Source organism: Leptodactylus fuscus, chromosome 2 (genome assembly GCF_031893055.1).
Source record: "Leptodactylus fuscus isolate aLepFus1 chromosome 2, aLepFus1.hap2, whole genome shotgun sequence".
In the NCBI taxonomy this organism is placed as follows: domain Eukaryota; kingdom Metazoa; phylum Chordata; class Amphibia; order Anura; family Leptodactylidae; genus Leptodactylus; species Leptodactylus fuscus.
Genome location: NC_134266.1, coordinates 73,608,905 through 73,636,833, shown reverse-complemented (window position 1 = coordinate 73,636,833; position 27,929 = coordinate 73,608,905). Strand labels below are relative to the sequence as shown.

The 27,929-nt window shown below is 41.5% G+C and overlaps 4 non-coding genes and 6 pseudogenes across 4 annotated transcripts; all 10 read right to left on the bottom strand.

The window, feature by feature from the left end:
• Positions 1-18,357: 18,357 nt before the first annotated feature.
• LOC142196323 (small nucleolar RNA U3) lies at positions 18,358-18,527 on the bottom strand (annotated as a pseudogene).
• A 215-nt stretch (positions 18,528-18,742) lies between these two features.
• LOC142196453 (small nucleolar RNA U3) lies at positions 18,743-18,955 on the bottom strand. Its single transcript, XR_012715255.1, has one exon. It is a non-coding gene; the product is annotated as a small nucleolar RNA U3 (small nucleolar RNA).
• A 368-nt stretch (positions 18,956-19,323) lies between these two features.
• On the bottom strand, positions 19,324-19,512 carry LOC142196302 (small nucleolar RNA U3; annotated as a pseudogene).
• A 600-nt stretch (positions 19,513-20,112) lies between these two features.
• Positions 20,113-20,308, bottom strand: LOC142196331 (small nucleolar RNA U3; annotated as a pseudogene).
• Positions 20,309-20,899: 591 nt separating this feature from the next.
• Positions 20,900-21,096, bottom strand: LOC142196322 (small nucleolar RNA U3; annotated as a pseudogene).
• Positions 21,097-22,444: 1,348 nt separating this feature from the next.
• Positions 22,445-22,658, bottom strand: LOC142196291 (small nucleolar RNA U3). The gene has a single exon (XR_012715171.1). It is a non-coding gene; the product is annotated as a small nucleolar RNA U3 (small nucleolar RNA).
• Positions 22,659-23,287: 629 nt separating this feature from the next.
• Positions 23,288-23,457, bottom strand: LOC142196317 (small nucleolar RNA U3; annotated as a pseudogene).
• Positions 23,458-24,134: 677 nt separating this feature from the next.
• On the bottom strand, positions 24,135-24,348 carry LOC142196262 (small nucleolar RNA U3). Its single transcript, XR_012715149.1, has one exon. It is a non-coding gene; the product is annotated as a small nucleolar RNA U3 (small nucleolar RNA).
• A 1,347-nt stretch (positions 24,349-25,695) lies between these two features.
• Positions 25,696-25,865, bottom strand: LOC142196309 (small nucleolar RNA U3; annotated as a pseudogene).
• A 675-nt stretch (positions 25,866-26,540) lies between these two features.
• Positions 26,541-26,754, bottom strand: LOC142196267 (small nucleolar RNA U3). The gene has a single exon (XR_012715153.1). It is a non-coding gene; the product is annotated as a small nucleolar RNA U3 (small nucleolar RNA).
• Between the last annotated feature and the right edge of the window lie 1,175 nt (positions 26,755-27,929).

Below are 27,929 nucleotides of genomic sequence, written 5' to 3'. Positions count from 1 at the left end.
CGCAATAGGCTACTTTTCGTCACAATAGCGCACATACATTTTTCCCAGGACCCTTTGGATGTTCGGATGTTTGGCGGTCAATCACGCAAAAACCGCTCCACTGATTTGGCTGAAATTTTCCACAAACATAGTCCCTACACTCGATTGCGCAATAGGCTAATTTTCGTCACAATAGCGCACATACGTTTTTCCCAGGACCCTTTGGATGTTCGGATCTTTGGCGGTCAATCACGCAAAAACCGCTCCACCGATTTGGCTGAAATTTTCCACAAACATAGTCCCTACACTCGATTGCGCAATAGGGTACTTTTCGTCACAATAGCGCACATACGTTTTTCCCAGGACCCCCCCAAAACCCAAACTCACCTCACTATCTCTGCAATCTCACACACTTTGGACCATAGCAAGCCACAAAATTCATATTACCCCCTACAGCAGAGGTCAGCAACCCCTGGCACACATGCCAAGAGTGGCACTCCTGCCATATTTCACTGGCATGCCAGCAGCACAGGACCTGCAAGAGTTAAATAAAGTCTCTGCTAGAGCAAAGACATAAGGACACTCCCCTTTGAGAGGGGTGCAGGAAACCCAGGGGGTGGAGCTTCATCGCTCAAGTCTCTGCCTGCCTGCTATAGTGATAGCTCCTGCCGAAGCTGCTAGCAAACTGAAAGTAAGAAACACACAGCTCCCTTCCTTTACTTCCTATTCTCATTAATGTCAGGCATTTGGGGTTATTAGTTTAGTGTTAGTAACTCCATGTGCCTCACATTAATAGGAATAACCCCCATCATGTCCCTCATATTCACCCCTGTGTGCTCCATATAAAGGTTACTAATATGTGAGACATATGGAGGTACTAATAAAAGACCTCAGTAATGAAGATACTTAATTATTACCTCCAAGTCTCTCACATATCAGTAACTAGAGATGAGCGAGTACTGTTGGGATCAGCCAATCCAAACAGCACGCTCCATAGAAATGAATGGATGCACCTGGTACTTCCGCTTGGACGTAGCCAGCGCGCTTAACCCCCCGCGTGCCGGCTACATCCATTCATTTCTATGCGAGCGTGCTGTTCGGATCGGCTGATCCCGACAGTACTCGCTCATCTCTATCAGTAACTCTTACACTGGGGTTAATGTGAGGGACATGATGGGGTTAATTGCTATTAATGAGAGGCACATGGAGTTACTAAACTGTCATGCACAGGGCCAGACTTTATGCTGCTTACTCAAGAGTATCCTGTGCCCAAAACTTACATGTACTGGCGGAAAATAACAAATCATACAATGTCATATATCGAAGTATATTAACCTGAAATACCTCTGTCCCAAAGACACTATGTACAGTTTATACCAACACCGTATAGCGGCTGAAATACAAATTACATTCAACACAAAAGTCTCATGTGCTCTCAGAATTACAGCAACAACAAGATACACAGTTACATTTTATATCCCATACCTTATACACAGTACGAAAACCTTACCCGCGCCTGTATATACCCACTTCTACAATCACCGCAGACGAAGTCGCGGGTACCAGCTAGTGTTTCATATATATGTGTTCTAAGGGAGGGGGGATGATTTGAATTTTTACTTCTTTTGTATTTTTTTAAATATTTTTTCAACTTTCACTTTTAGACCCCATTAAGAGTCTTGAACCCCTGGGGTCTGATCATTAATATAATGAATTTCAATGCTAATGCAAATGCAATTGCTAATGCAAAATTGTGGCACTTCTATTACAGGCCACATAGAGCAATCTGTAATAAATAGATATGAGCGAACACTGTTCGGATCAGCCGATCCGAACAGCATGCTCCCATAGAAATGAATGGAAGCACCTGGCACGCAGACTTTGCCGGCCGCTTAACCCCCCCGCATGCCAGCCGCTTCCATTCATTTCTATGGGAGCGTGCTGTGAGCGTGCTGTTCGGAAGGGCTGTTCAGAACAGTGTTCGCTCATCTCTAGTAATAAAAGCTAATGCCAATCAAGCCTGGGAGCCTTCAATAGCTGTCATGGCAATGGATCCCAGCATTTGTTGTCAGGAAAATGGTGCCTTGGTCACCTTTGATGAAGGTGCAGGGATGTGATTATGCCCATGACTAGTGTGGACACAGATTGCAGGCATTGCCATCATTTTTAACTATCCAACATCTGTAATACTATTATGGTGAATGTTGGGAAAGGGTTAAACCAAATGTATCAAAATTATAATTTAGACTGCGGCGACTCCGTATCCTGACAAGTACCTAAGACATTACAGTCTCGGAAACATAGAGGCAAAATTGAAGGATAAAAACTGTGTAAATGGTGAGGTATCAAGTAGGTCCTATGAAGGAACTTCAAAGACGTTCCATAAGGGTGACCTGTCAGCTGCCTTTGCTGATAGATAAGCAACAGTCAATCTACTGGGCTAGGTTCAAATTGGAATCAAGATCTCATTCCCAGGCTGCCATAAAGTCCAACTTATGTCAGAGGGGGAGAACCATATAGTAAACTGTATACAAGAGAAAGGAAACTCCTATCTGTGGCTCTAAATGAACAAAACTTCTTAAAACTAATAGGAGAGACTTCTGGATTGAACTGAGTAAGTGAAAGGAGAAAATGAAACAGTGGGAATAAGTGCTAACAAAGTAGTCTTTGTCTGAGACAAAGTTAATAAAATTGCAAAACCTTTTTGTGCCTCTACCAAGCAAAAACCTCAAGGGATAGACCAGAAGATAATAGGAGATTTAAAAATAAGTGAATTAGCAGACAGATCGGACTTCCCAAACAATAGTGAAAATGAACCCTCTGACAAAATTGTAGCATATAATCAGTAACCTTGGCAGCTGCAGGAAGGGTGTGGCAGTTGACCTTGGGGTCCAAAGCAGAGCTTGTAGGGAGGTCGGGGCTATATATAGGGAAGAGAAGCCATTAAGCCCAGGGTCTTTCCCATTTTTAAGGGCAACTATAGGAACATCAAATTCTTCCGTAGTTATTGGGTCATTCAGGGCAGAGACTGAAGGAAGATGGAGGGAATGGAGGAAAGAGTCAATCTCTGAGGGGCAGGCCATAGAAGGGGCAGAATAAAGTTTCTGGTAGAACAGTGAAGAGAAGAAATATTGAGAAATCCAGCACTCAGAGATCCACCATTGATATTCAATAAAACTTGACTTTTATTTCATGGGAGACATACTCCAAGTAAAAACAGTAATAGGCCCAAATGCAGAGGTTGGTTCACAAACTAGCCAGTGAACCAACCTCTACGCTTGGACCTATTAATGTTTTTACTTGGAGTATGTCTCCCATGAAAAAAAAGTCAAGTTTTATTGTATATCGATGGTGGATCTCTGAGTGCTGGATTTCTCAATATTTCTTCTCTTCAATTACAACATCTCAGCCGGTGGAGATTATCCGTGCACTTATATCTATGATCCGACCACTGCACCATGGCTACTGAGAACAAACACTGAGTTACCACTTTTTCATACTTTATTTATTTTTTACATGCATTATTCATGGATAAAACGTGTGAGGCTGTTTGCTGTTTTGGACTGAAATACCTCTGTATGTTAGAAGTATATACTGTCCTTAAAACACGTATATAACTGGAGATGGACAAGGTATATAACACCCAAATACCTCTGTAAGTTAGAAGTATATACTGAGCTTAAAACACGTATATAACTGGAGATGGGCAAGGTATAAAGAGCCCAAAATCCTCTGTATGTTAGATGTATACAAGCGTACTGTATAGCAAGTATACACCTAGCTTACAACAGGTATAGGACAGGAGATGGGAAAGGTAGATTGGGGGAAAATTAGTCTAATTCACAGTTGCATCTGAACCAAATCTGAAACTTTCTATTCTTATAGAGTGGAGGTCACCTGATTTAGCCAGCCAATGACTGCATACATTTTTTTTTCGATGCCCACGTTGTCCTACTTCCTGTCCCACCTACCCTGCATAGTTATTGGTGTAAAAAAAGCACCAGGGAAGGTGGAGGAGAATAAAATTTTTACTGCGTTTACCGCATGGTATTCGACCTAGTAGGAGTATTTCGAATACCATAGTATTCGATTGAATATCTACTCTATCGAATACTACTCACTCATCTCTAATACTTCTCACAAGATATCAGGAGTGTTGGAGCTGATTGTCAGTTTCATGTTTAACCCCTTCCCGACATGCGCCGTAATAGTACGGCGCGTGTCGGGTCTGTAACTATGGCGACCGCCCGGGAGCCGGGCGGCTGTCATAGCCGCCGGGTGTCTACTGCTTTAAGCAGTAGACAACCGGCTCTAATGCCTCCGATCGGTCCCCGGACCGATCGGAGGCATTAACCCCTCCGGCGCTGCTGTCAAAGGCGCCAGAGGCGCCATTTGCCCGGCGGCGCATGGGCGCCGCCATTTTGGCAGGGATTGCCGGCTCCTGCAAGCATGCTCCAGGGCCGACGTCATGTTGCCATGACAGCCGGGAGCCTTGTTAAAGGCTCCCAGCCGGTCTGCAAATTCTCTCTTTTGCAGGCTGGTGTATGCAGCCTGCAAAAGAGATGATGATTTTTTGCAATGCATTGCAATGCATTAGCATTGTAATGCATTGCATTAGTGATCAGACCCCCTGGGGTTCAACACCCCTAGGGGGTCTAATAAATGCAAAAAAAAATTAAAAAAAAAAGTTAAAAAAAATATAAAAAAAATATAAAAAGTATTAAAAGTTCAAATCACCCCCCTTTCCCTAGAACAAATATAAAAGTAGTTAAAAACTGTGAAACATATACATGTTAGGTATCCCCGCGTCCGAAATCGCCCGCTCTACAAATTTATAAAAATATTTTTCCTGTTCGGTAAACGCCGTAGCAGGAAAAATAGTCAAAATTGCCAAACCGCCGTTTTTTCACTGTTTTGATTCTGATAAAAATTTGAATAAAAAGTGATCAAAGCAATAACATTTCCCGAAAATGGTAGAACTAAAAAGTACACCTGGCCCCGCAAAAAAAGACGCCCTATGCATCCCCGTACACCTATGTATAAAAAAGTTACGGCCGTCGGAATATGGCGACTTTTAGAAAAAAAAATTTTTAACACCGTTTTGGAATTTTTTTTAGGGGTCAAAATGTAAATAAAACCATATAAATTTGGTATCCCTGGAACCGGACCGAAACACACAATATAGGGGACATGTCATTTTGGCTGCACAGTGAACGCCGTAAAACCAAAGCCCATAAGAAAGTCGCAGAAATGCATTTTTTCTTCAAATCCCCCCCATTCATAATTTTTTTCCTGCTTCCCAGTACATTATATAGAATAATTAATGATAGCATCATCAAGAAAAATTTGTCCCGCAAAAATTAAGACCTCATATGGCTCTGGGAGCGGAGAAATAAAAAAGTTATGGGGTTTAGAAGGAGGGGAGTCAAAAACGAAAAACGAAAATCAAAAAATGCCATCGGCGGGAAGGGGTTAAGGAGTCTATGTTCTAAGTCTGTTTGGATCTTGGATCTTTTTTTTTTAAGTGGGAGGTTTCTGTTATAATGGTGTGGCCTTATATGCTGCCTACTATATAGCTGGTGGTTTGGACTCCGCAACCAAAAATGAACACAGACGTGGTGATCAAGTTCAAGGGAAAAATGTATTTACTACAGGTTAATAAAGGCAAGTTAACGGTCAAATAACAAGAGGAAGAATAAGCAAAATACAGTATAGTATGAACAATTCAAGGTAGATTTTGCAATGTTTTCCACTTGTACTATGTCTGCTTCTGCAGTACGGACACTGAATGAACAATATACACAACACTGTCCCTAACTGACCCTCACTTCACATTTGGGTGCGCACCCCGTTTTCCTAGTGGTCCAGATGGACCACTTATAGTCTGTAGAAGTGCACAGTGGGGCCCAAAGTCGCTCCTTTCTTTTCTAGTGAAGCATCTTCTCCTCATGGTTATCAGGATATCTGAAGTGATGAAATTCTCAGCAAGCAGGGAGACCAAATGGATGCAATGGAGTCCAACAGCAGATATCACTCAGCAGAGCTGGGATGTAAGCCAAGGTTTTGCAGCTACTGTCTGGTACTTAAACAGTACGTACTGCGAGAGTCTCTATTTGTGGTGGTAATATACTTAGCCACAATGTCAGTTTCACAGGGTATCTACTTAGCACAGTTCTTGTAATGTGGTCCACTAGACGCACTGTCTCTTTATACTCTGTTTGCCTCTGGACTGAAATATCTACAGCTTAGCTGCAAAGGGAAGTCCTCAGAGATCTCCACACCTACTCAATATATCACAGACAGTCTTTCCTCTGCCAAGATAGCTGCAGCTCCCTATCTCATCACTTCCTGCTTCTCTCTCCACACTGTGTCTGCAAAGACACAGGTAGCTAACATCATAGGGGTGTGTCACTCCAGCATCATGTAACAATTACAATGGCTGGTGTTTTAACCCCTTCCCGCTGACAGTATTTTTTTATTTTCGTTTTTGAATCCCCATCCCTTCCAAACCCCATAACTTTTTTATTTCTCCACTCTCAGAGCCATATGAAAAGTGCATTTGTGTGATTTTCTTACAGGATTTGTTTTTACGTCGTTTACTGTGCAGCCAAAATGACGTCATCTGTATTCTAATTTTCAGTACGATTCTGGAGATACCAAATTTGTATGGTTCTTTTTGCATTTTAACCCCTTAGCAAAAATCCAAAACTGTGCCAATTTTTTTTTTTTTCTAAAAGTCTCCATATTCTGACATCTATAACTTTTTTAGACTTCCATCTACGGGGTGTATATGAAATCTGTTTTTATAGGGCAGGGTGTACTTTTTAGTTCCCTATCGTCCTCAACAGCGGCACAATGTGGGGTATTTCTGCCCCTGTGTGCTGGTAGGACAGGCGGATATTTAATTAGCCAATAAGATGCATGGCAGGCCCTATAAGAGGGCACAAGAACCTCCCCTCTGCATGTTTTTTTCTGTCCTGTGTGGACAGAGGACAGGTGGGAGGACTTGTGTCCTCTTACAGGGCTCAGCTGGGCTGAGCATGATGTTTTTTGTTTAAAAGTCACCCTCCTTCCTAGGGAAAGAGGGTGCTGTTTAGCCTGCGTTGGCTTATTTATCCTCTAAATCCTCCTTCTCCTCTCTCCCTCCCTCCCTCCCTCCCTCCCCTCTCCTTCTTACCCTTCCAGCGTCTGTAGGTGAGCGCTGATCTTCAGAGCCGTCCCTTCACCACGCCACTGCGTCCGTGGTTACGGCGGGTCCGTGCGGCAGCCAGAACTATTGTGTACGGCTGCATTCGCAGCGGCCGCATTTTGCTTGCGCTCACTTCCGGTTTTGACCGGAAGTTCGCGGCACGGCAGCCGCAGCCGGCTCTATGTTCCTCCAGGCTCCACGGCTATACTCGGAGTCCTAGCGGAGGAGGGGGTGAGTGTTCCCCTGGTAGGGGATTGCTGGGGAATGGGAGATAAAGTCAATCTGATTAACCCCTGTCTGGGGTAGTGATGGGAGCGGTTGGCTCCTCCCATTTCCGGCCGGCCAGGTTAAAGGTCAGGCCGGCCGTGTCACTAGTACCTTCCTGCAGTATCTGGAAGGCTGTGCTATTGTTGTGCACTAGCTTGATTGCTGTTGTTAAACCTTATTGGTCTGTCATCTTTATTGATCCGGTCTTCTGAACCTGGTAAGATCTACTCTCTTTTTTTAAATCAATGGTATGATGTCATGGTGACAGTATTGCATGGTCTATTGTCTCTTTTTTGCAGGATATGTCATCCTCTACTACCCCCCCTGGGGATGGTAGGAGGAAAACCTCTGCCAAGAGGAAACATCTTTCCTGTTTTAATTGCGACACACCGCTCCCTGATGGTAGGTAGCGGCTTAAGGGGTTGTTCCCTTTGATGTATTGTGGTCCTATAACTTGCCTATTATTTTTAGGCTACGAATGGGCCTGTTGTCGCGGGTGTAGAGGCCCTCCACCTGAGGAGCCCTCTCCCAGAGATATGATGGCTTGGGTCAAGGAGATGGTGAGTTTGGGCATCGCTTGAGTAAATAGTTTTTCCCTTGCTTGTACTCTCCTTTTGTTTTGCAGGATGATTCCCTCAAAGGGATCCATTCCACCTTGTCTCAGCTCACCAAGAGACCATGCCCTGAGCACCGTTCCTTCTCCCTGCCCCCTTTGGAACAGCTGCGGGTGGCAGAGGATGATTCCTCCGAGGACGACTCAGTGATTTCCGGCAGACCTGTGTTCCACTATGAACAAACAGGCAGGCTGCTGAAGTCCATCCAGTCTACAGTGGGCCGAGATGTTGACGGGGAAGCCTCCACGTCTGCCTCTGTGGGACATATTGCCTTCCATGCGGACGCCACGCTGTCCGACCTTATGGCGCAGCAGTGGAAACAGCCAGAGAAGGGACACTCTCTCTCCAGGATTTTCAAGACTCTGTTTCCTGTTGACACTGCCCAGTGGGATTCCTGGGGGCCTCCCCCGAAGGTGGATTTGGCCGTAGCCAAGCTGTCCCGCAGAACCCTGGTGCCCTTAGAAGACGGATCAAATCTTCAAGATCCTCTGGATCGTAGGGCGGACTCCATTCTAAAAAAGATCTACTCCGCTTCCTCTGCACAAGCATCTGTGGCCATAGCCTCCTCCACAGTTGGCAACTTTCTGCGCAACCGTTTAGCCGCCTTGGAGCGGGATATAGATGCGGGCGTGGATAGAGATGAAATTCTGACCTCTATGAAGAGAGTTCATAGGGCTGCAGATTATCTGGCGGAAGCTTCCCGCCATCAATTGAAGATCTCCGCCAAATCTATGGCGTTGTCTACCGCTGCCCGTAGACCCCTGTGGCTAAAGCCTTGGCGTGCAGATTTTGCATCTAAGGCAGCTCTCTGCGCTCTCCCTTTTGAACCGGGAAGAGTGTTTGGCCAAAGTTTGGATGCCATTATGGAGGGATTAGCTGAAGGTAGGGGAAAGTCCCTACCTCAAGCATCCAGGGGCAGACGTGCTCCCTCTAGAGGCAGAGGTTCTTCCTCTAATTATAGACGCCCAGCTCAGCAACTGTGTTCTAGATACCACCCTAGGGGTGCCGGATGTGGCGCTTCCAAGGAGGACACCAAGAGGAAGCCTGAGTTTTGACGTGGGGCAGCTCCCTGTGGCCCCTCTTCCTGTGGGAGGACGTCTCTCCTCCTTTTTCAAAGCATGGTTCACCCATATTCAAGACCCATGGGTGTTGAAGATTATACAGCACGGGTATCATATCGATTTTCACCTTCCACCTCCAGATCGGTTCGTCACCACCCGAATTCTTCCACCTTCTCAGCAGGCTAGTCTGGAAGCCTCGGTCACTGATTATGTTACCAAGGGTGCCCTGGAGAAGGTACCAGCCTCAGATCACGGTCTGGGAGTTTACTCCCCCATCTTTCTGGTCCCCAAAGTCACCAGAGGCTGGAGAATGATAATAGACCTGAGGTACCTCAACCAGTTTATCAGGAAGAGGTCATTTCGAATGGAGACCGTGGATTCCGTGGCTGTTTTTCTTCAACCAGGAGAGGTGATGGTTACCCTCGACTTGAAGGACTCTTATCTACATGTCCCTATTGCTCGTTCCCACAGGAAGTTCCTCAGGATTGCCGTCTCTATGGCAGGCCACAGGGAGCACTATCAATTCACAGCTCTGCCTTTCGGCATCACATCCGCCCCATTGGTATTCACCAAGGTGATCGCCCCGGTCGCCGCGACCCTCAGACTTCAGGGTCTTTTCATCGTCCCTTATCTAGACGACTGGCTACTGAAAGCTCAGTCTTCTGCTGCTCTCCTCCAGCAACTCAACCTTGCCACCAACTTCCTACAAGAATTAGGATGGATTATCAATTGGGAGAAGTCCGAAGTCGTTCCATCCACCCGAAGGAAATTCCTCGGTTTTCTAGTGGATTCAGAAGCGATGCAGATCTTCCTCTCCAGTCCAAGAAAAGAAAGGATCCAAGCCAGTGCACGATTCCTATTGCGCACTCGGCAGGTAACCATCCGCACCGCCATGAGAGTTCTGGGCCTGATGTCATCCTCGGCCAGGGCGGTCCCTTGGGCTTTATGGCATTTGCGTCCCCTACAGATGGAAGTGTTGAGAACCTGGAACAGGTCTCCACAGGGATTGCACAAGAAGATCTGCCTTTCTCCCGCTACCCGTCTTTCCCTCAGATGGTGGATACACCTGAAAGACGGAAGGTCCACAGTCCCGACATTGTGGACCCTGTTGACAACAGATGCATCCCAGTGGGGATGGGGAGCCCATTGTCAAGACAAAATGGTTCAGGGACGATGGAGATGTCCGGAGCTGGGGTCATCCAATCTCAAGGAACTCAGAGCAGTGTACCTGGCCCTAGTACACTTTGCCCCGGAATTGAAAGGCAAGTCAGTCAAAATCCGGTCAGACAATACGACGGTGGTTGTTTATATAAACAAACAAGGGGGCACCAGGTCACCAACCTTGCTGAGAGAGACGAATCTCATATTCACCTGGGCAGAGAAGAATCTAGTCCAGTTATCCGCTGTTCACATAAAGGGCTCCCTAAACATAGTAGCGGATCAGCTGAGTCGGGGTATTACCGTATCAGGAGAATGGTCTCTCAATCCAGACATATTTCAACAGATCGTCCAGAGATGGGGTCTCCCAGAGGTCGATCTTATGGCTACCCGACTCAATGCCAAGGTAGGGACCTTCTGCTCCCTGTACCAGGAGGACAATCCCTTGGCAGTGGATGCCCTGTCTATCCCATGGAGGTTCAGGCTGTTTTACATATTCCCTCCAATTCCAATCATACCGAAGGTATTGATAAAAATAAGACAGGACCAAGCCTCGGGAATAGCCATAATCCCGTTCTGGCCAAAAAGGGCTTGGTTTGCTCAGCTCATACAAATGAGTCAGGGCATATATTGGAGGCTTCCCCCACTCCCAGACCTGGTAACCCAAGGAGAGCTGAGATGCCAGGATCTGAGGAGACTCAACCTGACAGCCTGGAGGTTGACCAGTCCCTATTGAGGAATAGAGGACTGTCACAAGCCGTCTTGAAGACCCTATCCAGCGCCAGAGCAGATTCGACTAACAAGAACTACCGTCGAATAAGTAACATCTTTAATGCCTGGTGTCTGCAGCATCAAGTGGACTCCACCGATCCCCCGACGGAGGTGATCCTGGACTTCCTTCAAGACGAACTAGACAGAGGTCTTGCTGCGGCCACACTCAAGGTACACGTGGCGGCCCTGTCCGCCTATCTGGGCAGGCGTTTGTCTCAGGATTCCTTAGTGAGCACCTTTATTAAAGGGGCAACTAGGCTGAGACCGGTGGTAAACACCCCTGTCCACCAATGGGACCTTATTCCAGTCCTAAACGCTCTATGTGTTCATCCATTTGAACCTTTGGAGGAAATCTCCCTCAAGTCACTAACCGACAAGATGGCGCTACTATTGGCAGTAACAACTGCCAAACGGGTTGGTGAACTGCAAGCCTTGTCCGCTGAGGAGCCATATACCACCTTTTTTTCTGACCATGTGCAGCTTAGGTTCCTCCCGGGTTTTCGTCCCAAGGTTCCATCCGCTGTAAACAGAAACCAGATAATCTCCCTTCCGGTATTTTTTCCCTTTCTTTCTTCTGCTGAAGAAGAAAGATGGCACAAACTGGATGTGGTCAGATGTTTACAGATTTACTTGCAGCGCACTCGCCCTTTTAGGTGAACTGAAAACCTGTTGGTCAGCTACACTGGGAGAAACAAGGGCGCCAAAGCCGCTAAAGCCACAATATCCCGGTGGGTTACCGAGACTATTAAAGTCGCCTATACCGCCCAAGGTTTGTCGGCTCCAGCATTTCTTCATGCCCATTCAACCAGGGCAGTTTCCACCTCTCGGGCAGAAAAAAGTGCCTTGCCGGTGGATCAAATATGTGCAGCGGCCTCGTGGGCGTCGGAATCTACCTTCATCCAGCATTATCGCCTGAAGGACCAAGTGGCAGACTCCACTGCCTTTGCCCATACCGTTCTAAGTTCGGTTATGGGTTAATCCCACCCATCTTGGGGACCTGCTTGCTATATCCCCACATTGTGCCGCTGTTGAGGACGATAGAGAACGAGTGATTATGAAGATAATCTTGTTTCCCTTAGTCCTAACAGCAGCACAAGATTTCCCACCCTGGGAATCATATCTTATGTATAAAACTGTATATAAATATTATGGAGGTACTTTTGTATTTACACGCAGAGGGGAGGTTCTTGTGCCCTCTTATAGGGCCTGCCACGCATCTTATTGGCTAATTAAATATCCGCCTGTCCTACCAGCACACAGGGGCAGAAATACCCCACATTGTGCCGCTGTTAGGACTAAGGGAAACAAGATTATCTTCATAATCACTCGTTCTACCATTTTGAGGAATTGGTATTGCTTTGGTCATTTTTAATTCAAATTTTGATCAGAGGTAAAACAATGAAAAAATGGCGGTTTGGCACTTTTGACTTTTTTTTCCCCACTACGGCGTTTACCGTACAGGAAAAATATTTTTATAGATTGGGCAAAATTTGTTTCATGTCATTAGAAGTCACATTGAGCATATAAAATCCTTTTACTTACTGAGCCATTTTAAGACAGTTTTGGTTATATTGTTAGCAATAACTTCCATTGTTTCTCAAACAGCAAAGACTATCATTGTTGATATTTGTCAAAATATCATGAGTTATTTCAAATTAAAATACTTTTCGATGGATTGCTTTTTTTAAAATACAAAATGAGGAAAGAATTACCCAAGTCGTGTTGGAATTATATATTTATTTCAATGTAATTTCACCACTCTGAATGAAATTTCTTCTGCTACTTCTTTATAAAAAAAAAAAAAGAAGCAGAAACATCAAAAGCAGAGACATCAAAAGCAGACAACCAACATGGACAACATAATTGCTAGAGATGAGCGAACAGTGTTCTATCGAACACATGTTCGATCGGATATCAGGGTGTTCGCCATGTTCGAATCGAATCGAACACCACGTGGTAAAGTGCGCCAAAATTCGATTCCCCTCCCACCTTCCCTGGCGCCTTTTTTGCACCAATAACAGCGCAGGGGAGGTGGGACAGGAACTACGACACTGGGGGCATTGAAAAAAATTGGAAAAAGTCATTGGCTGCCGAAATCAGGTGACCTCCATTTTAGACGAATAGTGGATTTCAAATCCGGGTCATATGAGAATGTGAACTTTGTGACTATGAGACAGGGATAGCTGTACAGGCAGGGATAGCTAGGGATAACCTTTATTTAGGGGGGAATGTTATTAAAAATAACTTTTTGGGGCTCTATCGGGTGTTTAATTGTGATTTTTGTGAGATAAACTTTTTCCCATAGGGATGCATTGGCCAGCGCTGATTGGCCAAATTCCGTACTCTGGCCAATCAGTGCTGGCCAATGCATTCTATTAGCTTGATGAAGCAGAGTGTGCACAAGGGTTCAAGCGCACCCTCGGCTCTGATGTAGCAGAGCCGAGGCTGCACAAGGGTTCAAGCGCACCCTCGGCTCTGATGTAGGAGAGCCGAGGGTGCACTTGAACCCTTGTGCACCCTCAGCTCTGCTACATCAGAGCCGAGGGTGCGCTTGAACCCTTGTGCACACTCTGCTTCATCAAGCTAATAGAATGCATTGGCCAGCGCTGATTGGCCAATGTATTCTATTAGCCTGATGAAGTAGAGCTGAATGTGTGTGCTAAGCACACACATTCAGCTCTACTTCATCGGGCTAATAGAATGCATTGGCCAGCGCTGATTGGCCAGAGTACGGAACTCGACCAATCAGCGCTGGCTCTGCTGGAGGAGGCGGAGTCTAAGATCGCTCCACACCAGTCTCCATTCAGGTCCGACCTTAGACTCCGCCTCCTCCGGCAGAGCCAGCGCTGATTGGCCGAAGGCTGGCCAATGCATTCCTATGCGAATGCAGAGACTTAGCAGTGCTGAGTCAGTTTTGCTCAACTACACATCTGATGCACACTCGGCACTGCTACATCAGATGTAGCAATCTGATGTAGCAGAGCCGAGGGTGCACTAGAACCCCTGTGCAAACTCAGTTCACGCTAATAGAATGCATTGGCCAGCGCTGATTGGCCAATGCATTCTATTAGCCCGATGAAGTAGAGCTGAATGTGTGTGCTAAGCACACACATTCAGCACTGCTTCATCAAGCCAATACAATGCATTAGCCAGTGCTGATTGGCCAGAGTACGGAATTCGGCCAATCAGCGCTGGCTCTGCTGGAGGAGGCGGAGTCTAAGGTCGCTCCACACCAGTCTCCATTCAGGTCCGACCTTAGACTCCGCCTCCTCCGGCAGAGCCAGCGCTGATTGGCCGAAGGCTGGCCAATGCATTCCTATGCGAATGCATACTTAGCAGTGCTGAGTCAGTTTTGCTCAACTACACATCTGATGCACACTCGGCACTGCTACATCAGATGTAGCAATCTGATGTAGCAGAGCCGAGGGTGCACTAGAACCCCTGTGCAAACTCAGTTCACGCTAATAGAATGCATTGGCCAGCGCTGATTGGCCAATGCATTCTATTAGCCCGATGAAGTAGAGCTGAATGTGTGTGCTAAGCACACACATTCAGCACTGCTTCATCAAGCCAATACAATGCATTAGCCAGTGCTGATTGGCCAGAGTACGGAATTCGGCCAATCAGCGCTGGCTCTGCTGGAGGAGGCGGAGTCTAAGGTCGGACCTGAATGGAGACTGGTGTGGAGCGATCTTAGACTCCGCCTCCTCCAGCAGAGCCAGCGCTGATTGGTCGAGTTCCGTACTCTGGCCAATCAGCGCTGGCCAATGCATTCTATTAGCCCGATGAAGTAGAGCTGAATGTGTGTGCTTAGCACACACATTCAGCTCTACTTCATCAGGCTAATAGAATACATTGGCCAATCAGCGCTGGCCAATGCATTCTATTAGCTTGATGAAGCAGAGTGTGCACAAGGGTTCAAGCGCACCCTCGGCTCTGATGTAGCAGAGCTGAGGGTGCACAAGGGTTCAAGTGCACCCTCGGCTCTCCTACATCAGAGCCGAGGGTGCGCTTGAACCCTTGTGCACACTCTGCTTCATCAAGCTAATAGAATGCATTGGCCAGCACTGATTGGCCAGAGTACGGAATTCGGCCAATCAGCGCTGGCCAATGCATTCTATTAGCCCGATGAAGTAGAGCTGAATGTGTGTGCTTAGCACACACATTCAGCTCTACTTCATCAGGCTAATAGAATACATTGGCCAATCAGCGCTGGCCAATGCATTCTATTAGCTTGATGAAGCAGAGTGTGCACAAGGGTTCAAGCGCACCCTCGGCTCTGATGTAGCAGAGCTGAGGGTGCACAAGGGTTCAAGTGCACCCTCGGCTCTCCTACATCAGAGCCGAGGGTGCGCTTGAACCCTTGTGCACACTCTGCTTCATCAAGCTAATAGAATGCATTGGCCAGCACTGATTGGCCAGAGTACGGAATTCGGCCAATCAGCGCTGGCCAATGCATTCTATTAGCCCGATGAAGTAGAGCTGAATGTGTGTGCTAAGCACACACATTCAGCACTGCTTCATCACGCCAATACAATGCATTAGCCAGTGCTGATTGGCCAGAGTACGGAATTCGGCCAATCAGCGCTGGCTCTGCTGGAGGAGGCGGAGTCTAAGATCGCTCCACACCAGTCTCCATTCAGGTCCGACCTTAGACTCCGCCTCCTCCAGCAGAGCCAGCGCTGATTGGTCGAGTTCCGTACTCTGGCCAATCAGCGCTGGCCAATGCATTCTATTAGCCCGATGAAGTAGAGCTGAATGTGTGTGCTTAGCACACACATTCAGCTCTACTTCATCGGGCTAATAGAATGCATTGGCCAGCGCTGATTGGCCGAATTCCGTACTCTGGCCAATCAGCACTGGCTAATGCATTGTATTGGCTTGATGAAGCAGTGCTGAATGTGTGTGCTTAGCACACACATTCAGCTCTACTTCATCGGGCTAATAGAATGCATTGGCCAATCAGCGCTGGCCAATGCATTCTATTAGCGTGAACTGAGTTTGCACAGGGGTTCTAGTGCACCCTCGGCTCTGCTACATCAGATTGCTACATCTGATGTAGCAGTGCCGAGTGTGCATCAGATGTGTAGTTGAGCAAAACTGACTCAGCACTGCTAAGTCTGCATTCGCATAGGAATGCATTGGCCAGCCTTCGGCCAATCAGCGCTGGCTCTGCCGGAGGAGGCGGAGTCTAAGGTCGGACCTGAATGGAGACTGGTGTGGAGCGACCTTAGACTCCGCCTCCTCCAGCAGAGCCAGCGCTGATTGGCCGAATTCCGTACTCTGGCCAATCAGCACTGGCTAATGCATTGTATTGGCTTGATGAAGCAGTGCTGAATGTGTGTGCTTAGCACACACATTCAGCTCTACTTCATCGGGCTAATAGAATGCATTGGCCAGCGCTGATTGGCCGAATTCCGTACTCTGGCCAATCAGCACTGGCTAATGCATTGTATTGGCTTGATGAAGCAGTGCTGAATGTGTGTGCTTAGCACACACATTCAGCTCTACTTCATCGGGCTAATAGAATGCATTGGCCAATCAGCGCTGGCCAATGCATTCTATTAGCGTGAACTGAGTTTGCACAGGGGTTCTAGTGCACCCTCGGCTCTGCTACATCAGATTGCTACATCTGATGTAGCAGTGCCGAGTGTGCATCAGATGTGTAGTTGAGCAAAACTGACTCAGCACTGCTAAGTCTGCATTCGCATAGGAATGCATTGGCCAGCCTTCGGCCAATCAGCGCTGGCTCTGCCGGAGGAGGCGGAGTCTAAGGTCGGACCTGAATGGAGACTGGTGTGGAGCGACCTTAGACTCCGCCTCCTCCAGCAGAGCCAGCGCTGATTGGCCGAATTCCGTACTCTGGCCAATCAGCACTGGCTAATGCATTGTATTGGCTTGATGAAGCAGTGCTGAATGTGTGTGCTTAGCACACACATTCAGCTCTACTTCATCGGGCTAATAGAATGCATTGGCCAATCAGCGCTGGCCAATGCATTCTATTAGCGTGAACTGAGTTTGCACAGGGGTTCTAGTGCACCCTCGGCTCTGCTACATCAGATTGCTACATCTGATGTAGCAGTGCCGAGTGTGCATCAGATGTGTAGTTGAGCAAAACTGACTCAGCACTGCTAAGTCTGCATTCGCATAGGAATGCATTGGCCAGCCTTCGGCCAATCAGCGCTGGCTCTGCCGGAGGAGGCGGAGTCTAAGGTCGGACCTGAATGGAGACTGGTGTGGAGCTATCTTAGACTCCGCCTCCTCCAGCAGAGCCAGCGCTGATTGGTCGAGTTCCGTACTCTGGCCAATCAGCACTGGCCAATGCATTTCTATGGGGAAAAGTTAGCTTGCGAAAATCGCAAACTGACAGGGATTTCCATGAAATAAAGTGACTTTTATGCCCCCAGACATGCTTCCCCTGCTGTCCCAGTGTCATTCCAGGGTGTTGGTATCATTTCCTGGGGTGTCATAGTGGACTTGGTGACCCTCCAGACACGAATTTGGGTTTCCCCCTTAACGAGTTTATGTTCCCCATAGACTATAATGGGGTTCGAAACCCATTCGAACACTCGAACAGTGAGCGGCTGTTCGAATCGAATTTCGAACCTCGAACATTTTAGTGTTCGCTCATCTCTAATAATTGCCAACCACGTTCACGCTTAGAAGAAAGCTCAAACTGTCTTCATCGTGGAGAGTGAGGTTGAACACTTTCAATAAATGAAGCAAATTGCCCCAACATTTCTTTCTTTTTTTTTTTTAAATGTAGATTGTGAGCCCCACATAGGGCTCACAATGTACATTTTTTTTCCCCTATCAGTATGTCTTTTTGGAATATGGGAGGAAAATCCATGCAAACACAGGGAAAACATACAAACTCCTTGCAGATGTTTTTTTGCCTTTGGTTGGATTTGAACACAAGAACCCAGCGCTGCAAGGCTGCAGAGCTAACCACTGAGCCCTGACTCAACCTTTATTAAGCACACTTTTGATTTATGGCAAATCCCTATGCAGAAATTCCCGGACTTATCCCCAACATAAAAGTTATGAAAAGTTTGTCTGGGTAAATATTGTCACGAGGCTTTTTGGGGAAAAAAAAAAAAAAAAAAAAAAGGTTTTTTTTTATCATTTCACATGAATTAGCATAAATGTGCATAAATTTGCATATAATTTGTATACAATTAGCATGCAGATTTTGTTAATATTTTTAATTTTTGCGTACATTTTGCATTGTTTTACTAAAGTGTGGGACAGACAGGTCAATGATCAAAGAAATTACTCATGTCCAGTTAAAATTATATATTTATTTAAATGTAATTTCACCGCTCTGAATGAGCTTTCTTCTAAAAGCAGAGTCATCAAAAGCAGACAATCGACGCGTACAACACATTTGCCAACCGTATTCACGCTTACAATAAAGCTCAAACTCTCTTCATCGTGGAGAGTAAGTTTCAACACTTTTGAGCAAAATTTCTGGGTAAATATTGTCCCGATGCAAGGCTTTTTGATTTTTTTTTTCATCATTTCACATAAATTTGCATAAAATGTGCATAAATTTGCATATAATTTGCATGAAATTAGAACACACTTTTTACATATTTGTGTACATTTTACATTGTTTTACTAAAGTGTGGGAAAGACAGGTCAATGAGCGAAGGAATTACTCAAGTCGAGTTGGAATTATGTATTTATTTCAATGTAATTTCACCTCTCCGAATGAGCTTTCTTCTGCTACTTCTTATAAAAGAGAAGCAGAGTCATCAAAAGCAGACAAACGAAGTGTACAACATCGTTACTAACCGCCTTGACACTTAGAAGAAAGCTCAAACTGTCTTCATCGTGGAGAGTAAGTTTGAATTCATTTGAGCAAAATTTCTCCCGTCAAAGACTAAAGATATGATCCCTGAAAGTATAGTTTTAAAGCGGAAATGTTGCAAATTGTTCCAACCTTTCTTTAGCACAGTTTTAAGTTATATCGAACCACTACGTGAAAAATTACCGGACATATCCCCAACACAAAAGTTATGACAAGTTTGTCTGGGTAAATATTGTCATGATGCAAGGCTTTTGTAAATAATTTTTTAAAAATCATTTTGCATAATTTAGCATAAAATGTGCATATATTTGCATATAATTTGTATACAATTAGCATGCCGTTTTTGACAATTTTTTTTACATTTTTGCGTACATTTTGCATTGTTTTACTAAAGTGTGGGACAGACAGGTCAATGATCAAAGGAATTACTCATGTCGTGTTGGAATTATATGTTTATTTTAATGTAATTTCACCACTCTGAATGAGCTTTCTTCTAAAAGCAGAGTCATTAAAAGCAGACAATGGACGCGTACAACACGGTTGCCAACCGCATTCGCGCTTACAAGAAAGCTCAAACTCTCTTCATCGTGGAGAGTAAGTTTCAACACATTCGAGGAAAATTTCTGGGTAAATATTGTAACGATGCAAGGCTTTTTCCCAAAAATTTTTTTGTATCATTTCGCATAAATTAGCATAAAATGTGCATAATTATGCGTATAATTTGCATACAATTAGAATGCAGTTTTTACATTTTTGCATACATTTTACATTGTTTTACTAAAGTAGACAAAAGCAGACAATCGACGCGTACAACATAGTTGCCAACCGCCATCACGATTAGACGAAAGCTCAAACTCTTTCCATCGTTGACAGTAAGTTTGAAAAATTTTGAGCAAAATTTCTCCCGTCAAAGACTGTAGACATGATTCCTGAAAGTATAGTTCTAAAGCGTAAATTTTGAAAATTGTCCCAACCTTTCTGTAGCACAGATTTAAGTTTGTCTGGGTAAATATTGTCACGATGCAAGGCTTTTTGGAAAAAAAAATTTAAAAAAAAGAGGTTTTTTGTCATTTTGCATAAATTAGCATAAAATGTGCATAAATTTGCATATAATTTGCCGACATTTAGCATGCAGTTTTTTCAAAAAATAAATTTGCATACATTTTACATTGTTTTATTAAAGTGTTGGACAGACAGGTTAATGAGCAAAGGAATTACCCATGTCGTGTTTGAATAATATATTTATTTCAAGGTAAATTCACCACTCTGAATGAGCTTTCTTCTAAAAGCAGAGTCATTAAAAGCAGACAATCGACGCGTACAACGCGGTTGCCAACCGCATTCGCGCTTACAAGAAAGCTCAAACTCTCTTCATTGTGGAGAGTAAGTTTCAACACATTCGAGGAAAATTTCTGGGTAAATATTGTAACGGTGCAAGGCTTTTTCAAAAAATTTTTTTGTATCGTTTCGCATAAATTAGCATAAAATGTGCATAAATTTGCATATAATTTGCATACAATTAGAATGCAGTTTTTACATTTTTGCATACATTTTACATTGCTTTACTAAAGTAGACAAAAGCAGACAACCGACGCATACAACATAGTTGCCAACCGCCATCACGATTAGACGAAAGCTCAAACTCTTTCCATCGTTGACAGTAAGTTTGAAAAATTTTGAGCAAAATTTCTCCCGTCAAAGACTGTAGACATGATTCCTGAAAGTATACTTCTAAAGCGTAAATTTTGAAAATTGTCCCAACCTTTCTGTAGCACAGATTTAAGTTTGTCTGGGTAAATATTGTCACGATGCAAGGCTTTTTGGAAAAAATTTTTTTTAAAAAAGAGGTTTTTTGTCATTTCGCATAAATTAGCATAAAATGTGCATAAATTTGCATATAATTTGCCGACATTTAGCATGCAGTTTTTTTAAAAAAAAATTTGCATACATTTTACATTGTTTTATTAAAGTGTTGGACAGACAGGTTAATGAGCAAAGGAATTACCCATGTCGTGTTTGAATAATATATTTATTTCAAGGTAAATTCACCACTCTGAATGAGCTTTCTTCTAAAAGCAGAGTCATTAAAAGCAGACAATCGACGCGTACAACACGGTTGTCAACCGCATTCGCGCTTACAAGAAAGCTCAAACTCTCTTCATCGTGGAGAGTAAGTTTCAACACATTCGAGGAAAATTTCTGGGTAAATATTGTAACGGTGCAAGGCTTTTTCAAAAAAATTTTTTGTATCATTTCGCATAAATTAGCATAAAATGTGCATAAATTTGCATATAATTTGCATACAATTAGAATGCAGTTTTTACATTTTTGCATACATTTTACATTGTTTTACTAAAGTAGACAAAAGCAGACAACCGACGCGTACAACATAGTTGCCAACCGTCATCACGATTAGACGAAAGCTCAAACTCTTTCCATCGTGGAGAGTAAGTTTGAAAAATTTTGAGCAAAAGTTCTCCCGTCAAAGACTGTAGACATGATCCCTGAAAATATCGTTCTAAAGCGTAAACGTTGAAAATTGTCCCAACCTTTCTTTAGCACAGATTTAAGTTTGTCTGGGTAAATATTGTAACGATGCAAGGCTTTTTGAAAAAAATAAAGAGTTTTTTTCCCATTTTGCATAAATTAGCATAAAATGTGCATAAATTTGCATATACAATTAGCATGCAGATTTTGTTAATTTTTTTTTAAAAAAATTGCGTACATTTTGCATTGTTTTAATAAAGTGTGGGACAGACAGGTCAATGATCAAAGGAATTACTCATGTCCAGTTAAAATTATATATTTATTTTAATGTAATTTCACCCCTCTGAATGAGCTTTTTCTGTTACTTCGTTATAAAAGAAAAGTAGAGTCATCAAAAACAGACAACCGACACGTATAACAATATTGTCACGATGCAAGACTTTTTGAAAAAAAGAGGGTTTTTTTTATCATTTCACATAAATTAGCATAAAATGTGCATAAATTTGCATATAATTTGCATACAATTAGAATGCAGTTTTTACATTTTTGCATACATTTTACATTTTTTTTACTAAAGTAGACAAAAGCAGACAACCGACGCGTACAACATAGTTGCCAACCGCCATCACGATTAGACGAAAGCTCAAAGTCTTTCCATCGTTGACAGTAAGTTTGAAAAATTTTGAGCAAAATTTCTCCCGTCAAAGACTGTAGACATGATTCCTGAAAGTATAGTTCTAAAGCGTAAATTTTGAAAATTGTCCCAACCTTTCTTTAGCACAGTTTTAAGTTATGGCGAACCACTATGTGGAAATTCTCGGACTTATCCCTAACACAAAAGTTATGACAAGTTTGTCTGGGTAAATATTGTCATGATGCAGGGCTTTTGCAAAAAAAAAGTTTTTTTTTTTAAATCAATTTTTGCATAAAATGTGCATATATTTGCATATAATTTGTATACAATTAGCATGCAATTTTTGTAATTTTTTTTTACATTTTTGCGTACATTTTGCATTGTTTTACTAAAGTGTGGGACAGACAGGTCAATGATCAAAGGAATTACTTATGTCGAGTTGGAATTATATATTTATTTCAATGTAATTTTACTGCTCTGAATGAGCTTTCTACTGCTACTTCTTTATAAAAGAAAAGCAGAACCATCAAAAGCAGACAACCGACGCGTACAACATTGTTGCCAACCGTCATCACGATTAGACGAAAGCTCAAACTCTTTCCATCGTGGAGAGTAAGTTTGAAAAATTTTGAGCAAAATTTCTCCCGTCAAAGACTGTAGACATGATCCCTGAAAATATCGTTCTAAAGCGTAAACGTTGAAAATTGTCCCAACCTTTCTTTAGCACAGATTTAAGTTTGTCTGGGTAAATATTGTCACGATGCAAGGCTTTTTGAAAAAACTAAAGAGTTTTTTTTCATTTCGCATAAATTAGCATAAAATGTGCATAAATTTGCATATAATTTGTATACAATTAGCATGCAGATTTTGTTATTTTTTTTATTTTTGCGTACATTTTGCATTGTTTTAATAAAGTGTGGGATAGACAGGTCAATGATCAAAGGAATTACTCATGTCCAGTTAAAATTATATATTTATTTTAATGTAATTTCACCCCTCTGAATGAGCTTTCTTCTTTTACTTTGTTATAAAAGAAAAGTAGAGTCATCAAAAACAGACAACCGACACGTACAACAATATTGTCACGATGCAAGACTTTTTGAAAAAAAGAGGGTTTTTTTTATCATTTTGCATAAATTAGCATAAAATGTGCATAAATTTGCATATAATTTGCCGACATTAAGCATGCAGTTTTTTTAAAAAATTTTTACATACATTTCACATTGTTTTATTAAAGTGTTGGACAGGCAGGTCAATGAGCAAAGGAATTACCCATGTCGTGTTTGAATTATATATTTATTTCAAGGTAAATTTACCACTCTGAATGAGCTTTCTTCTAAAAGCAGATTCATCAAAAGCAGACAATCGACGCGTACAACACAGTTGCCAACCGCATTCGCGCTTACAAGAAAGCTCAAACTCTCTTCATCGTGGAGAGTAAGTTTCAACACATTCAAGGAAAATTTCTGGGTAAATATTGTCACGATGCAAGGATTTTTCAAAATTTTTTTTTATCATTTTGCATAAATTCGCATAAAATGATCATAAATTTGCATATAATTTGCATACAATTAGAATGCAGTTTTTACATTTTTGCATACATTTTACATTTTTTTTACTAAAGTAGACAAAAGCAGACAACCGACGCGTACAACATAGTTGCCAACCGCCATCACAATTAGACGAAAGCTCAAAGTCTTTCCATCGTTGACAGTAAGTTTGAAAAATTTTGAGCAAAATTTCTCCCGTCAAAGACTGTAGACATGATTCCTGAAAGTATAGTTCTAAAGCGTAAATTTTGAAAATTGTCCCAACCTTTCTTTAGCACAGTTTTAAGTTATGGCGAACCACTATGTGGAAATTCCCGGACTTATCCCTAACACAAAAGTTATGACAAGTTTGTCTGGGTAAATATTGTCATGATGCAAGGCTTTTGCAAAAAAAAGTTGTTTTTTTTAAATCAATTTTTGCATAAATTAGCATAAAATGTGCATATATTTGCATATAATTTGTATACAATTAGCATGCAGTTTTTGTAATTTTTTTTTACATTTTTGCGTACATTTTGCATTGTTTTACTAAAGTGTGGGACAGACAGGTCAATGATCAAAGGAATTACTTATGTCGAGTTGGAATTATATATTTATTTCAATGTAATTTTACCGCTCTGAATGAGCTTTCTACTGCTACTTCTTTATAAAAGAAAAGCAGAACCATCAAAAGCAGACAACCGACGCGTACAACATTGTTGCCAACCGTCATCACGATTAGACGAAAGCTCAAACTCTTTCCATCGTGGAGAGTAAGTTTAAAAAATTTTGAGCAAAATTTCTCCCGTCAAAGACTGTAGACATGATCCCTGAAAATATCGTTCTAAAGCGTAAACGTTGAAAATTGTCCCAACCTTTCTTTAGCACAGATTTAAGTTTGTCTGGGTAAATATTGTCACGATGCAAGGCTTTTTGAAAAAACTAAAAAGTTTTTTTTTCCATTTCACATAAATTAGCATAAAATGTGCATAAATTTGCATATAATTTGTATACAATTAGCATGCAGATTTTGTTAATTTTTTTTTAAAAAAAAATTTGCGTACATTTTGCATTGTTTTAATAAAGTGTGGGACAGACAGGTCAATGATCAAAGGAATTACTAATGTCCAGTTAAAATTATATATTTATTTTAATGTAATTTCACCCCTCTGAATGAGCTTTTTCTGTTACTTCGTTATAAAAGAAAAGTAGAGTCATCAAAAACAGACAACCGACACGTATAACAATATTGTCACGATGCAAGACTTTTTGAAAAAAAGAGGGTTTTTTTTATCATTTCACATAAATTAGCATAAAATGTGCATAAATTTGCATATAATTTGCATACAATTAGAATGCAGTTTTTACATTTTTGCATACATTTTACATTTTTTTTTACTAAAGTAGACAAAAGCAGACAACCGACGCGTACAACATAGTTGCCAACCGCCATCACGATTAGACGAAAGCTCAAAGTCTTTCCATCGTTGACAGTAAGCTTGAAAAATTTTGAGCAAAATTTCTCCCGTCAAAGACTGTAGACATGATTCCTGAAAGTATAGTTCTAAAGCGTAAATTTTGAAAATTGTCCCAACCTTTCTTTAGCACAGATTTAAGTTTGTCTGGGTAAATATTGTCACGATGCAAGGCTTTTTGAAAAAACTAAAGATTTTTTTTCATTTCGCATAAATTAGCATAAAATGTGCATAAATTTGCATATAATTTGTATACAATTAGCATGCAGATTTTGTTATTTTTTTTATTTTTGCGTACATTTTGCATTGTTTTAATAAAGTGTGGGATAGACAGGTCAATGATCAAAGGAATTACTCATGTCCAGTTAAAATTATATATTTATTTTAATGTAATTTCACCCCTCTGAATGAGCTTTCTTCTTTTACTTTGTTATAAAAGAAAAGTAGAGTCATCAAAAACAGACAACCGACACGTACAACAATATTGTCACGATGCAAGACTTTTTGAAAAAAAGAGGGTTTTTTTATCATTTTGCATAAATTAGCATAAAATGTGCATAAATTTGCATACAATTTGCCGACATTAAGCATGCAGTTTTTTAAAAAAATTTTTACATACATTTCACATTGTTTTATTAAAGCGTTGGACAGGCAGGTCAATGAGCAAAGGAATTACCCATGTCGTGTTTGAATTATATATTTATTTCAAGGTAAATTTACCACTCTGAATGAGCTTTCTTCTAAAAGCAGATTCATCAAAAGCAGACAATCGACGCGTACAACACAGTTGCCAACCGCATTCGCGCTTACAAGAAAGCTCAAACTCTCTTCATCGTGGAGAGTAAGTTTCAACACATTCGAGGAAAATTTCTGGGTAAATATTGTCAAGATGCAAGGATTTTTCTAATTTTTTTTATATCATTTTGCATAAATTCGCATAAAATGTGCATAAATTTGCATATAATTTGCATACAATTAGAATGCAGTTTTTACATTTTTGCATACATTTTACATTTTTTTTTACTAAAGTAGACAAAAGCAGACAACCGACGCGTACAACATAGTTGCCAACCGCCATCACGATTAGACGAAAGCTCAAAGTCTTTCCATCGTTGACAGTAAGTTTGAAAAATTTTGAGCAAAATTTCTCCCGTCAAAGACTGTAGACATGATTCCTGAAAGTATAGTTCTAAAGCGTAAATTTTGAAAATTGTCCCAACCTTTCTTTAGCACAGTTTTAAGTTATGGCGAACCACTATGTGGAAATTCCCGGACTTATCCCTAACACAAAAGTTATGACAAGTTTGTCTGGGTAAATATTGTCATGATGCAAGGCTTTTGCAAAAAAAAGTTTTTTTTTAAATCATTTTTGCATAAATTAGCATAAAATGTGCATATATTTGCATATAATTTGTATACAATTAGCATGCAGTTTTTGTAAAAAAATTTTTCATTTTTGCGTACATTTTGCATTGTTTTACTAAAGTGTGGGACAGACAGGTCAATGATCAAAGGAATTACTTATGTCGAGTTGGAATTATATATTTATTTCAATGTAATTTTACCGCTCTGAATGAGCTTTCTACTGCTACTTCTTTATAAAAGAAAAGCAGAACCATCAAAAGCAGACAACCGACGCGTACAACATTGTTGCCAACCGTCATCACGATTAGACGAAAGCTCAAACTCTTTCCATCGTGGAGAGTAAGTTTGAAAAATTTTGAGCAAAATTTCTCCCGTCAAAGACTGTAGACATGATCCCTGAAAATATCGTTCTAAAGCGTAAACGTTGAAAATTGTCCCAACCTTTCATTAGCACAAATTTAAGTTTGTCTGGGTAAATATTGTCACGATGCAAGGCTTTTTGAAAAAATAAAGAGTTTTTTTCCCATTTTGCATAAATTAGCATAAAATGTGCATAAATTTGCATATAATTTGTATACAATTAGCATGCAGATTTTGTTAATTTTTTTTTAAAAAAATTGCGTACATTTTGCATTGTTTTAATAAAGTGTGGGACAGACAGGTCAATGATCAAAGGAATTACTCATGTCCAGTTAAAATTATATATTTATTTTAATGTAATTTCACCCCTCTGAATGAGCTTTTTTCTGTTACTTCGTTATAAAAGAAAAGTAGAGTCATCAAAAACAGACAACCGACACGTATAACAATATTGTCACGGTGCAAGACTTTTTGAAAAAGAAGAGGGTTTTTTTTTTATCATTTCGCATAAATTAGCATAAAATGTGCATAAATTTGCATATAATTTGTATACAATTAGCATGCAGATTTTTTTTTTTTTTTTTGCGTACATTTTGCATTGTTTTAATAAAGTGTGGGATAGACAGGTCAATGATCAAAGGAATTACTCATGTCCAGTTAAAATTAAATATATATTTATTTTAATGTAATTTCACCCCTCTGAATGAGCTTTCTTCTTTTACTTTGTTATAAAAGAAAAGTAGAGTCATCAAAAACAGACAACCGACACGTACAACAATATTGTCACGATGCAAGACTTTTTGAAAAAACAGAGGGTTTTTTTTATCATTTCGCATAAATTAGCATAAAATGTGCATAAATTTGCATATAATTTGTATACAATTAGCATGCAGATTTTATTTTATTTTTTTTTTTTGCGTACATTTTGCATTGTTTTAATAAAGTGTGGGATAGACAGGTCAATGATCAAAGGAATTACTCATGTCCAGTTAAAATTATATATTTATTTTAATGTAATTTCACCCCTCTGAATGAGCTTTCTTCTTTTACTTTGTTATAAAAGAAAAGTAGAGTCATCAAAAACAGACAACCGACACGTACAACAATATTGTCACGATGCAAGACTTTTTGAAAAAAAGAGGGTTTTTTTTTATCATTTTGCATAAATAAGCATAAAATGTGCATAAATTTGCATATAATTTGCTGACATTTAGCATGCAGTTTTTT